The sequence below is a fragment of the Podarcis vaucheri genome, assembly GCF_965113315.1.
Source record: "Podarcis vaucheri genome assembly, chromosome: 5".
NCBI classification, from domain to species: Eukaryota; Metazoa; Chordata; class Lepidosauria; order Squamata; family Lacertidae; genus Podarcis; species Podarcis vaucheri.
In genome coordinates, this window is record NC_138763.1 from 473,552 (window position 1) to 488,225 (window position 14,674).

The 14,674-nt window shown below is 51.7% G+C and overlaps 1 protein-coding gene across 1 annotated transcript in view; it reads right to left on the bottom strand.

Annotated features, from left to right (window-relative positions):
* Window positions 1-14,674, bottom strand: part of DLG1 (discs large MAGUK scaffold protein 1) — a 126,118-nt gene that overhangs the window by 91,259 nt on the left and 20,185 nt on the right. The gene's annotated exons all lie outside the window — the stretch shown is intronic.

The window sequence follows — 14,674 nt, forward strand, 5'->3', positions numbered from 1 at the left end:
GGAAAGAGAGAGAGAGAGCGCCTCTCCTTCAGGGGAGATCCCATCTCTTGGCCCAGCCTTCTTCCTCCCTTCAGGGCAAGGGCCATTGTGGCTTCATGTGCCTGGGAGAGATGCCCTTGGTGGCTGGCGCACCTGGAGGCTGGCCAGAGCGCTGGGTGGGCTGCCATGAAGGCCCCCCAAGGCTTGGGCTGCTGGGCAGGGAGCCAGTCCACAACAGTATCAAGGTGAGGTTCAAAATAAAAAATATACGTTAATAGAAGCACAGTGCACTGAGCAAATGCCGGGGGGGGGGCTTGAATTAAATTTAACAGGTGTTGGATCAGCCAGTGTCAACCCCAGGACTGGAGGGAAGGAGGTCTTGGGGGATCCAGAAACAGGAACGGCCTCTTGCTTCTGTTTCCTGAGCCAGCCCAGTTTTGCCAGAGGGCTGGTGGACCACTGGATGTGCTCACATATGCTGCCCCCGCCTCCTCCCAATGCAAAGGCAGAAATCCAGCTCTGCCTATAAGGGCTCAGAGAGGAGAGGTTTCTGAGAGGGAGTGCGTGGAATAGCTGCTCCTGTAGTCGGCTGGTGGAGGTGGAAGGGCTACGGCTTGGGGTGGGGCAGCTGCCGGGCATGCAGAAGATCCCTGGCCCCGTCTCTGTGGCAGCCCAGGTGGGCAAGGAGAAGCTCCTGTCCTGGATTGCTGGGGAGCTGCTTCCAGCCTGGGCAGGTGATGCTGAGCTCAAAGGCTCAGGGACCTGGAGCTTCCAGGATGTTCCCAGGTTCCCAGGGAAGGAGGCAGCCCTGCCTGGGCCAACTGCCATGCGGCAGCGTCCAAAGGAGGGTCTTCCTCTCGTTCTTCTGCTTGGAGGCCAAAGCTGAGCTGCCTCTGGAATGAGGCTGAAGTTGGGTCTGGCCAGGGAGGTGGCTGAGCCGATCATGAGCAAACCTTTCCACAGCCACATTTGGGCAATGACGTCTCAGATGTTTATTTCTCATGATTGCAAAGGAAAATTCTTCTGAACAGCCAAGCTTATTCTGTGGCTAAGAAGCTTGGGCGTTTGTCAGCCCCACTGGAAAGTGTTGTGGGGCAGAGAGATCACATAGCCAAGTTCCCAGGCTCCAGGCCGGAGGACTTGGGCTCAGACTGGCTAAGCCTGGCATTGGCCCTTTGCAGGTGGAGTTTTGCCAGCAAAATGGACCCAGTAAAAATGTGCAAAGGGATATCCCTCAGTGGTTGCCCGCAAAGCAGTTCTGTGGGATGGACCAGCCACTCTCTGTCCCTTTTTACTGATGGGGAGGGAGGGCCACGCAGAGGAGTCTGCTCCTCCAGAATCAGGCCCCCTGGAAGGGCGCAAAATGTCTGAGCCCCAGGGGCAGCCTTGCTGAGGGGAGGGAAAGGGGGAGCAAAACCCAGAGATTGGCGACCCTTGCACTTATCAGGAGACTTTCCAGGAAAATGTTCAGGGCCGTTATTAGGGAAAAATAGACATGGAAAAGCAGCACGAAGCACTGAAATCCGTGAAATGCCCCTCCAATGCCAGGACAAGGAGGCCTGCTTGAATTCCTGCATTGCAGAGGGGTGGACTAGATGACCCCTGGGGTCCCTTCCAGTTCTATGGTTCTGTATCCCCTTCTGGGGTCCTCCTGTCCACCTGTCTGTTGAGCCCCCTTCCTCCTTTGCTTGCACTAAGCTTCTACCTCAGAAATTAAGCAAGGTCCCTCCTCTTTGGACATTTGCTCTGACTTGTTTGCATGGAGGTTAGACAACGGATTGTTTTCCCACACTTTCTAGCACACTTCACTATCACTTTATGAACTTCAAAAAGTCTTTGTTGTTGTTTTTTAAGGGGATTTGTTCTGTTACGGAAAATCTGGGTGCGTATTTACCCTGCCACCCAGCCAGTCGGACCAAGTCCGTGGATTCTAGCGGAAGAAAAGGAAGCTCAGCCGGACGCAGGAGCAAAATGCGAAGATCCAAGTTTATTGCGCAATAGGTTCAAAGCGAGATTGAACCCCGAGAATGGGGCGACATAAACTTTTAAAAGTTCCCTCCAAATCCCATAACACAGTGCGCGAAAACGTCATGAATACATTATAGGAAGGTTGGGTTTCACAAGTTACATCATGAATATACTTTACACGTCATGAATACATTATGAAAAGGTGGGATTACATTAATTAACATTTTCGGATGAGGGAGGGGGGATATGCAGAGCGGGAAATATACATAGATACACATTTATTGAGTACCGGTGGCGGCAAGACAATGGGTCAGAGATATGCATCGTCTGCCACCTGGTATTGCCCGGGGAAAGGGCTGGGCAGGACGATCTGACGGGATTAAAGAGTTCCTGTGTACGTGACCTGCCGTCTCGAGGATTATGGAGTCGGGCAGCATCATGGAGTCCTGGGGAAACTGAGTCGAATGACACCAAGAGCAAGAAAATTGGAGCTGTGGTTGATTTTATATGAATTTTGAAAGGTTCTGATAACTTTCAACCTGTTCCGTAGTCTAGATCAAAAGCGGAAGCAGAATGTATCCATTCTTGTAGAAATGGATACATTGTAACAAGGGTTTGACAGTTTTACGAGGTCGGGAGTTTCGGTTCTATTGTTCTCGCCGTGGGGGGCCGTCAGCAGCTCGTCAGGAGGTTAAATGAGGCGTGCAAGAGCTCCCTGAGCTAGCTTCTGCAGGACGAATGCATGGCTGTGATTGGCCAAAGCGCGGCCATAGGAATAAGCGGAGAAGAGAAACACTCGGTCTACTCATTCTAAGTATGGAGCGCAGATAGGCATAGGAAAGGATAGGGAATATATATATATTCGAGCTTATTTCGCTCGGGAAAAGGTCTGGGAAAAGTGTGGTGCTTGTGCAACGGTGAAGGGGGTTCGAGGGTGGGTGTGCGATGGCACCCCTGAGGTCATCGCCTCGGACAGCCAAAAGAAGGGGGGGAATAGGCACCCCCCCCCTCAGTCCGTATCAGTCCCCCATTCGGAGATAGATTTGCAATAAAGTTCTGTAAGAACTTGCAAATCCTTTCTCCGCACCATTTGAGCACTAAATTTCGGTGATCTCATATTCACCTTCTCCCAAATGTCTCATTTGTACATAGTCTGGGAAAGTGGGAGCATGTCGGGAGCGGGAATAGGCTCGCAGAGGAAAGGAGCTAGCAGAAGCAGAATGTCGGAGGAGAGAGCAGCAAGGGGTAATACAATGCATAGTACAACATAGGATAGAGACACAAAGAAAAACAGTTAAGATGATAAACAACACGACTTTCAATAGTTGTCTGAGCCATCCCAGCTTGGGCAACCATCCCCATAAGTCCACATCGGATAGCCCCTCATGCTGGATGTCGTGGAGCTTCCCTGCTAGTTCATGAATGTTATTTAAATGTCCAGTTATATTTAAGGTCTGGTCAGTCACGTATGTACAGCACTCAGTGCCTATTAATGCACAGGTGCCTCCTTGACTGGACAAGAGGAAGTCTGTCGCGATCCTCGTCTGTAGGCTCAATTGTCTTACCTCGGATAGTTCCGACATGAGAGAGTCTGTGATCTGAGTCGCCTCCTGCATGAACTTAAGGAGGATGTCGGTGAGTCGGAGAATATCCACGTGGTTTGAACCAGCACCGTAGGCGGGGAAGAGTGCTCGGCCTACGGTCTCTCCATTTGCAGCAACGTCTGACAGGTCTGACAGCTCTTTTTGTTCCCTTCTGTTCCGTTGTCTTCCAGGCGGTAGGTGTGGTAATATTCTAATTCCGGGAACGATGTAGCCGATGAAGCAGGATCCGGACATGTGTGGGCTCACCCATGTATAAGCGCGGTGCCCACACACCCAGAATAGGCCGCTGAGGTAAGATTCCATTCGGCCTGAAGCAAAGGTTTGTAGTAGCATGGTGTCTGCGGGTTGTGGCTTCCAGTCCAAGGGGTATCCAACCGCAGCGGCCCAGGCAACAGTAAGGTTAGGAAAAGTTCGGGAGTCCCTTGTGTTAGAGACAGTGACCAGTCCAGTTGGTAGGATCTCCAGAGTGTTGGTGCATGTACTGGATCCGATGAAGGTTCCTTCCCCTGAGAAGCCGCGACAAAGGGGTCCCTTCGTAGGGCCGGTGAGGTAGAGGTATTGGTGTGTTAAGTTGAGTGCGGTCAGGTTCCAGGAAGTAACATTTCCGGAACGGAACTGTTCTAGGGTCACTGGTACAGGGACCAGTGGGAGGCTCTGTTGGAGATGGCTGGGTGCATGAGCGCAAATCCAGCAGTCCGGGTAAGGTGACTCCTTCGCCACCTGGCTGAGAAGCTTAATGTAGGAGTTTTGCTCCCAGGACGACAGGAGGTCTTCTCCCGGGAGTGCCGGGTCGGCGCCGAATTGTCGGGGTGCTGTACCAACCGGATGGAGGGGGTCGGTGGTGTTCAGTAGTCGCCTATCCCTGGCGATACCGCCGCATCGCAGGGGTCCGACGTGGTCCCATGAGGGGGAGCGCGAGGGGTGTAAAGAATGGTGCCACCCTTCGAGATATTCAGCCCCTCTCCACTCATTAGTGACCCCTAAGTCCCATAGACAGCAGAACCGTCGTAGGCAGAGTCCTTGGAGTTGGGGCTTCCGGGTTTCTGGGGTGGAGCGGAGGCACTGGAAGCCGAAAATCAAGTTTCCAGAGGGGTAGCTTGATTCTGTATAAGCGTGAGTAGCCCCTCCTGTCTCGACTTCGGTCCAGTTTGGGGTTTGGGAGACCTCTCCACTCTCGTAAAGCAGGTAAGTCCCGTTTCTACAGGTCAGCCGGTAAGAGGAGTGGTCAAGAGTGAGAGCCGCAGAGCCGATACGATGTAAATCCTTGTTTCGGATGAAAAGTTCCCAATATTCGTTTTCGGCGAGTTGGGGAACTAGGGAATGGCGCAGCAAGGTTCGGGACTCAGGAAGGCAGAAATCAAAGTCCCCCATTCGATCAGGGTTAGACCTTCCCGTCTCGACCTCATGATAGTCCAAGAAGTGGTAGTTTGTTCGTAATCCTGTGCAGTGGTCTGATGAGGTAGACGTGACCCAGGATAAGGTGGCGAGGAGAAGGGCGGTGGTGACCAGGCGCATGGTTTGGATGCGTGAACGAACGAAGGCGCCTGATAGGGTGAGGCTGTAAAGCGAAGCTATCAAATAGCGCTGTTGAACGGAGCTGTCAGATGAACTGTCAAAAGGCGAAGGTGTCAACGAAGCAAGTTGTCAATGGAGCTGTCAAACGAAGCAAGCTGTCAATGGAGCTGTCAAACGAAGTAAGCCGTCAATGGAGCTGTCAAACGAAGCAAGCTGTCAATGGAGCTGTCAAACGAAGCAAGCTGTCAATGGAGCTGTCAAACGAAGCAAGCTGTCAATGGAGCTGTCAAACGAAGCAAGCTGTCAATGGAGCTGTCAAACGTGGTTGTCGGCGCGTCTGAAACGTAGCTTGATGGTGTTGGTATCCGGGATGATTTTGGACGTCCAGTTGGGTGTCGCGGTGTCTGGTCCGGTCTGTTGGGCCCGACTTTGGCCCCGATCGGCTGGTCCGGTCTGTTGAGCCCGACCTTGGCCCCGATCAGCTGGTCCGGTCTGTTGAGCCCGACCTTGGCCCCGATCAGCTGGTCCGGTCTGTTGGTCGTCGTCGTCAATATATGAGGTCGGTAGAGCCGGTGGAGTCGAAAAGGTGAAGTCCTCGCCGTTGCTTTCTTCCGTCTCCGGTGGAGGGGGTGAGGACTTGCACCTAGTGTGGTGTAACCAGGAATTCTTTTCACCTACTTTCACGGCGGTTGGCGACGTCAAGAGTACTTGGTAGGGACCTTCCCACGCGGGTTGGAGTGGTTCTTTCTGGTAGACCTTGACGAGGATCCAGTCACTCGGGTGGAAGGAGTGAGCGTGGATGTCGATAGGCAGATTCTGTCCCTCGATGGCCGCGTAGTGGTGGAGACGCTGTAGCTGTGTCTGGAGCTGAATAACATAATTAGTAAGTTCTGCCTCCCCCAGCTCCAGTTCCGATAGTGGGAATAGAGTGTTGTAGACGGGAGGAGGTCTCCCGAATAAGAGTTCGAATGGGGAGAGTTTCAAACGTCCGGTTGGGGCGCTGCGGATGTTATGAAGAACCAGTGGGAGTGCATTCACCCATCCAGTCCCATTACTTTCTTGGTTACTGTCCCTGGTTCCAGGTGACTGTCGGTTAGGGTGGAATAGGTGGCCCCTGTGTCCAGTAGACATTGGTAAGGGTGGCCGTCTATCTCGATAGTACAGACCGGGTCTTCGGGTGACAATGTAAGGACAGGGCAGATGGTTTGGGTCTGACTGGGATCCCCTTCTAATTGTCAATAAGTGTCCTGATCATCGGGAGGTGGTTGGTTTGGAGGGTGCAAGGGAGGAGCAGTGGCATTCGCCCAAGGGTGGGCAGGCTGGTCTATGGCCGGCATTTGGGTGGCCGGCATTTGGGTCCGGGGTCCCGGTTGTGGTCGGGGTTGAGGGATCGGGTTCGAGACCGTCGGTGGGGTATAAGCCGCTGGGTTGTGGTTGCTGTAGCCTGGAGTTACGTTGGCTTGCGGGGAGAAAGGGGGGGTGGGTGATCCGTACAGGGAAAGGCTTAGGCTCCTGTCCCCCGTAGGGTGTCGCATTTAGGTAGGGGCAGAATCTTTTTATGTGTCCCTCTTCCTGGCAGTAATAGCATCCTCCAGTCCCCGGTCCCCACTGCCTATAGGGATTTGGGGTTCCTCCTCCACGGATTCCCTTTCCTCGAGGGAGTCCCCTGCCTCGATTAGGACCATAGGCAGTTTCCATGCTTAAGGCTAGTATTTGTTCGACCTCGGGCTTCGTTTCCTTCTTCTTTCTTTCATCCCGAGAGTTGTAGACAGATTTTGCGATGGACAAGATTTCACTTACGCTCTTTCCATCGTATCCAATTTGGAGATTCAGAGCTTTCCTAATATCTGGGCAAGCCTGATCCTTGAAGAACCCTTTAACGATTACTTCATGTTGTGGGTTTTCGGGGTCTATTCCTCCCCATGTTTTAATGGCAGAGACCAATCTAGTGTAATAATCGGACGGGTGTTCATTTGGTCCCTGCATGACCGACTGGACTTTGGTCCAATTAACGGTGCGTTGTCCGGCGGCCTTTACACCGTCCAAAATGGCCTTTTAAATAGGTTTAGGCACCAAATACCATTAGTGGTATTATAGTCCCATTCCGGTTCTACTCTGAGACATTGTGCTGTGAGCGCCTGCAATCCCTGAGGCCGTCCCCTTTGGTAGTCCGGCAGCTCTATGGCTTCCCCGGCTTTAGTTAGAATGTCCGCTTTCTCCGCCTCGTTGAAGAGGGCATTCAGAAGGACGTGGACATCGGGCCAGGTTGGATTGTGTGTGGAGAAGATAGCGCTGACCTGGCGGTGGCATTTGTCCGGGTCGTCCCTCAGTGAGGGCATCTGATTTGACCAAGTTACCAGGTCTGAGGTATAGAAGGGTTGATGCGTGTAAACCATCCGCGGGGGCCCATCAGGTTCGAGAGGGGGAATGGGCAGGGCCCTTAAGGGCATCTGGACCGCAGTAGAACTCACGGTGGAGCTTACTTGGTCAGAAGTCCCCGGAGTCTCTTTATCGCGGCCCAGGGTCCCCTTTTCGGAGCCGTGAGGTTCCGTGGGAGTGGGTTTATTCCCGACTTGGATAGAGTCCTCAATGGTGTTATGGTGAATAGAGGAGGGGGTTTTAGTTTTAGCTTGTCCGGGGTTTTTAACTTGTTTGGCGCCCCCCTGGTCCTTTCTCGCTTGTAGTCGTGTGACCCTTCTATTTTCAGTGTCTTGTGCCTCATTCTCCTCCCCCGTTTCCTCCCCACTACTTGAGTCGCTGTCGCTGGATGTCGGGGCTTGCGGCGGTGGTGGTCCTTGATAGTAAAAGGGGACCAGGGTCTGTCGTACATCATCATCTTCGTAAGGGGGGGCATTGGCAGTCGCCCGGGATTTAATATAGGCAGTTGGTAAGAGGTTGCTCCCTTTGGGGCTTGGAGCATTCTCCTTACTGCCTCAAAGGTGGCCAGGTATTCTAACTGGCGGGGTTTTCTTCTATCAGGGCTTTCCTTAGGTGGTTCAAGCGTTCTTCATTAAACGAACCCCCCGGTGGCCACCGCAGTTCGGGTTTAGCGGAGGCAGTCCTGGCGGGCCAGGTTTCGGGGCAGAGGTCCTCTAGTTTTTCCTTAGATAACAATTTGTGGCCAGGAATCGACTTCCAACATGCGATGACGAATTGAAGAGGAGAGTCGGGATCCTTCTGGGAACGGGATGGCTTCCGGGAAGCCTTCCTCCCAGAGTGAGTCCGCTCGTGTTTGGAAGCCTGGGTACCCATAGTATATCTCACGCGTGTCTAGATAGGAAAGAGGAAAGAGGAGGGGGTCGATAAGGATTTGTGGGTCTAGGGCTATTCGACAAGGACTTGTAAAAGGAATGATCTTTAGTCGCTTGGCAACTTCCTAGGGAGGTTTTAAAGAGCTCTAGCTATCCGGTATTCCTTACTTCTTTTTCCTTAACCATTCACCTGGGGTCCCTTTTCCACTCTGCCGGTCCCGCCCAATTCCTCATGGGCTATTCCCTCCTGGCAACCTCCTACCTATCGTCACAACTCAGGAAAAGGGGCCCTACTGAACGCCCGCGCCGTGCGGTGCCAGATCGGGTGGTCCCTGGACAGAGTTTTGGGTCGAAAATCCCCCTTGCTTTCGGAAGCGGGCTTACAGTACACGTGGTATGTAGCCCGACCGGTGCGGCTGGGATTGGGATAGAAAGCAAGACCACTTCCTGCCCCCTAGAAAGGACGCTCGGGAAGATCGGAAAGAGAGCTCCAACCCCTTGCTTTCAACTGGGTTGCCCGTTTGCGGAGAGTCGGCTATCTTTCAAGTCGGGTCTCTCCGTCTTACCCTTCGGGCTCCCAATTGGTGCGGCTGGCTGGAGGGTTTAGATAAAGAGATAGAGCTCAGAACCCCCCTTTCGGGTCGAGCAGCGGTCCACGGTCTCTCTCACTGACTGGACCAAGAGAAAGGCAAGAAGGTACGATAGAGAGGAGGGCAGAGAATTCAGTTGCCAGGAGACTTCCACCCCGTCCCACCAGTGCACTGGATTTTCCTATACTCACGCGTCTTCCACGTCGATCCGATCCCAGGATCGATGAATGAGCCGGCTGGATCCCTTTTGCTCCCCGGCTGAACTCCTGGGGCTCCCGATTACCGCCCGGGAGATGGCCGGAGGTCCAAAAGGGTCTTCTCGGGCAAATTGGCCCGCAGCCGGCTGAAGAATTCGGGGCCTCCGGTCAGCAACCCGGGAGAACCGCTGGCCCCACGTTGGGCGCCAAGCTGTTACGGAAAATCTGGGTGCGTATTTACCCTGCCACCCAGCCAGTCGGACCAAGTCCGTGGATTCTAGCGGAAGAAAAGGAAGCTCAGCCGGACGCAGGAGCAAAATGCGAAGATCCAAGTTTATTGCGCAATAGGTTCAAAGCGAGATTGAACCCCGAGAATGGGGCGACATAAACTTTTAAAAGTTCCCTCCAAATCCCATAACACAGTGCGCGAAAACGTCATGAATACATTATAGGAAGGTTGGGTTTCACAAGTTACATCATGAATATACTTTACACGTCATGAATACATTATGAAAAGGTGGGATTACATTAATTAACATTTTCGGATGAGGGAGGGGGGATATGCAGAGCGGGAAATATACATAGATACACATTTATTGAGTACCGGTGGCGGCAAGACAATGGGTCAGAGATATGCATCGTCTGCCACCTGGTATTGCCCGGGGAAAGGGCTGGGCAGGACGATCTGACGGGATTAAAGAGTTCCTGTGTACGTGACCTGCCGTCTCGAGGATTATGGAGTCGGGCAGCATCATGGAGTCCTGGGGAAACTGAGTCGAATGACACCAAGAGCAAGAAAATTGGAGCTGTGGTTGATTTTATATGAATTTTGAAAGGTTCTGATAACTTTCAACCTGTTCCGTAGTCTAGATCAAAAGCGGAAGCAGAATGTATCCATTCTTGTAGAAATGGATACATTGTAACAAGGGTTTGACAGTTTTACGAGGTCGGGAGTTTCGGTTCTATTGTTCTCGCCGTGGGGGGCCGTCAGCAGCTCGTCAGGAGGTTAAATGAGGCGTGCAAGAGCTCCCTGAGCTAGCTTCTGCAGGACGAATGCATGGCTGTGATTGGCCAAAGCGCGGCCATAGGAATAAGCGGAGAAGAGAAACACTCGGTCTACTCATTCTAAGTATGGAGCGCAGATAGGCATAGGAAAGGATAGGGAATATATATATATTCGAGCTTATTTCGCTCGGGAAAAGGTCTGGGAAAAGTGTGGTGCTTGTGCAACGGTGAAGGGGGTTCGAGGGTGGGTGTGCGATGGCACCCCTGAGGTCATCGCCTCGGACAGCCAAAAGAAGGGGGGGAATAGGCACCCCCCCCCTCAGTCCGTATCAGTTCTGACTGAGTACTTTCACCCACTCCCATTGCACAAACCTAAATTTCCAGCATGAGACAGAATCCTTCCTGCAAAATGCTGGAGGTGACCCTGATTCTATGACAATGGGCTGAAAAGGTTTTAGCAAACCTCAGAAGGTATTCGCCTTCCAGCCCCTGGAATTCCAGCCAATGAGCAGGTTGGGCAAAGCAAGGCAAGGTAGCCTGTGACTTGTCAGCATCCATCCCAAAGCAAGGAGGGAGCCATCACCGGAAGGGCCCTGTCCAGTCACACAGGTCACCCATATTCTCTGCAGCTCATACAGCTGTCTCCATCTGTTCGAGGTCAAGTCAAGTAAAAGCACCCAATATTTGATTTTCAGTGGGAATAACAAACACTCTTCACTTTCCAACAGAGATGTTACTCCTGCTTTTTCTTCAGAATAGAAGAGCATTATAGAAGCACAAATAACCTGATGTGTAGTTTCCTGCAGAATTCTTTCTCAACATTCCCTTCTGGTGTGGCTGTTGGACGGTATCCCTTCAGCACTGCCAGCCGCACCTCAGTTTTGGGCTGGGCAGAAGGCGCCCTTTGTGGCCGGCCAGAGGAGTTGAGAGAGCCTGAAGCCCTTGCCCTCCTCCCTAACCACTACTCATGCTGGCTGCCTGGGCTGATGATGGGAGCTGCCATCCCATAATACCAAGGTTTGTGGCCCCTTCTTTTTGTCCTGGGTGAGGGAATGGTGGTTCCTCAGAGGCCGTGCTGCACAGTGACCAGAAATTGGTCCTGGCTATCAATGCTGTGATTTGTGGTTTGTTGCTGATCTTCATCTAATTGCATCCAGGTAGTCTTGGAAGCCCCCAAAGACCCCTTTTGGGCCACTTCAGCATGTATTTTCTTCCCAAATTTGCTGAAGGTGCTCTCCTTCCTGCCATCACAACTGCTTCCTGCCATCCTGCAACTCTCTCTTTTGCATGAAACACGTTTGCTGCTGTTCAAAGATTTATGGCGCATCCTTTGAAGATCGGAAGCTGCTCTGCACCCCTCTCAGCCACAGGTTTCCCTGGGTAAAGGATCCCTCCTGTTCTTGTCCTAGCTCCTGCCAACTTAGCAGGTCTTCCTAGCGCCACATCGACAGGCCTCCTTTCCGTCCTCTGCACCCTCACCTCAGACCAGCTCCTCCGAGAAGCCTGCACAGGACAGAGACACACACCCTCCAAGTGCCCTCATTTTCCAGGGACAGCCCCGCATTTACAGAAGCCATCCTGGCTTCTGATTTGATCCCAGAATGTCCTGCTTTTCCTTAGGCTGCCCCTATTTGCGTTGGTGAAATGTTGCAATGTATAGAGACACAGTCCGTTCTTGTATGTTATGGTGGACAATGGCACAGTCTGCGTGGGGCAAGGGGAAAGGGGCTTCTAGATCCGGGTCTTCACAGCCCCGTCTGCCAAAGCTGAAAGGTTGGTTCCAAAACACCACCAAGTGGGTCTGAGTGCCAACAGCAGCCAATGCAAGTGGAAATAAGGGAGGCACTGATCCTGTACTCCCACAACAAGCCTTGAGCCTTCCAGTTCATGCTCCCACTTTGCCAGGAGAGCAGTCACATGTCACTCAAGGCACAAGGTTTTGAGGGGCCCCCAAACTCCATTTTTCAGGTGCACCCCCACATGTTTTTTACATGATAGGGAAGGGTCACACTCAGCAGGATGGGGTGCAAATGCTTTAAACAAATGAATAATAACTAAATAAAGGCTAGTCGGTATCTTCAGCCTCATTCTGCCACTCAGGCAATGTTCAGGATCTTTCTTGCTGCCACGATGCCAGCCAGGATCACCCGGCAGCGCTCAAAGTATTTGAAAGAAACCCCAAATCTCCACTTCCCGGCGCCTCAAGAGCAGCGAAGCCTGAAAAGGCCAACCAGAGCCCAGTGGGCAGCTTCACGTTGATCTAAGTAGAGAGCAAATTGATGTGGACTTGGCCAGAGGATTAATGGCAGGACTTGGCTGCTGCAAATTCAAACAACCTCTTTGGTGCCCTTTGAGTTGTGCTTCCAGCAGAGCCAGCAGGGCAGAAGCTCCTTCACACCCCGCCCTATCAGCAGCGCCTGAAGACCTGCCCTCTTGAAACCAGGGGACGCTGGATGCAAAGCTGTTGTCTTCTCTTCCCCTTGACTGGAGAGGAGTGGAGGGAGGGAGGGGCACGAAGGAGGCCGGACCCTGGCATGGCACCCCTCCCTCCCTTGGCCTCCCCTGTCCTTAAGGAGCTGGGCTGGGGAAGGGCAGCATCTGCAGAGGCCTCTGCCACCACCAGGCAGGAGGAGGCTGCTGGCTGGCCTTGGCGCTCTCAAGAAGGGCTGTCACTCAGAGGAAGCAGAAGTGGTCATTTAGAAAGGGGCAGCTGCCTTGCAGGAGCAACAAATGCCCTCATGTGCTGAGGAGATTCCTCCAGTTCAGAGAAGGACCCTCAGTCCTAAGGAACGTAAATACTTGGGTACACGGTGGGCATGCAAATCGCAGGGTGAATTGTCTGCCTGGGGTGAAGGCTGCAAATGTTGCCTAGATAGCCTTGTTACGGAAAAAATCTGGGTGCGGGGTTACTCTGCCACCCAGCTCATCGGACTAAGTCCGTGGGTCCCTGCGGAAGAAAATGAGCTCAGCCGGACGCAGGAGCAAACTGCAGAAGATCCAAGTTTATTGCGCAACAGGTTCAAGGCGAGATTGAACAGTGAGAAAGGGGTGACATGAACTTTTGAGTTTTCCCTCCATGTCCCAGAATACAGTGCATGAAACGTCACGAATACATTATGGGAAGGTTGGGTTTCACAAGTTACATCATGAATATACTTTACACGTCATGAATACATTCTGAAAAGGTGGGATTACATTAATTAGCATTTTCGGATGAGGGAGGGGGGATATGCGGAGCGGGAAATATACATAGATACACATTTATTGAGTACTGGTGGTGGCAAGACAATGGGCCAGGAATATACATCGTCTGTCACCTAGTATTGCCCGAAGGAAGGATTTGCAAAACTATCTGACAGGATTAAGAAGTTCCTGCGTACGTGACCTGCCGCTTTGGGGATTATGGAAGTAGGGACAGCATCATGGAGTCCAAGGGGAACTGAGTTGAATGGCACCGAGAACGAGCAGATCAGAACCACGGCTGATTTTATATCAATTTTTGAAGATTTCAGTGATTTCTAAGCCACTCTGTACTAGAGAGCAAAAGCAGAAACAGAGTGGATACATTGTGACAGGATTTTGACAGTATTACTTGAGAGATTATGGAGGACAGGGGAGGGGTGATGGAGTCCTAGAGAAATTGAGCAAATATATTGTAGTGAAGAAGACATTGCCCCCCCCCCCCGTTCCGTATCAGTCCCCCATTCGGAGATAGATTTGCATTAAAGTTGCAAGTAAGAACTTGCAAATCTTTTCTCCGCACCCTAAATCTCGGTGAATGGGATGTGTGGCTTTATGCAAACCTGAAAGGGACTTGCAAGCCATGCCTCTTACGGTCATTTGCAAGTATATCAGTGCAGGTAGCTGCATATAGGGTATTATATAAAGAACACCTCTTGTATTTTGTTGCTAAATTACTTGTGGCATTCTCAGTAGTGTTTTATGCTTTACACCTAGCAGGAAGGTCTAATTGACTGAAAAATGCAGTTGGTGTTTTGTCCTTCGCCATTTTTGTGTATTTCTCAGGTGTCAAGCTAGCTCTTCTGTGGTCTCACACTGACATAGTGCTACAGCAACACATCCTGTCTGTTGAATCCCCTCAGGGCTTTCATTTAACCATGTCGCCTGGCATTCACCATAGCTGGCACAGGTTTGGGCATCTCTGAGGGAGATGTCTTCGCCTTGGCCTTTAGCTATGGGATTTTATTATAGGCTGTGGTTTTGCACGCATGGGGGTTGCTCACTTGCACTTAAAGGACCAAAAGGCTAATTGCAGCCTGGATACACGTGCCCAATTCAAACTGAGTCCAATTTGAATTTATCTTGCCCCATGGTTCTCAACTCTTCAAACCAATCTGTTAAAAGAAAACCATTCTTAACAAGGGCAGTTGTCCAAATAAGTCAATTTAAGTCTATAAGGAATCATTCCTGCTAAACGAAAGCATATGCACCTTCATGTATCTTATCAGCTTCTCTTTGGTAAAGCGAGTTTTAGCACATTTTAAAAATGGGTAGGGAAGTTGGGAAGTTGGCAGAGTGCCAGGTGGAACAACGAAATGTGGTTA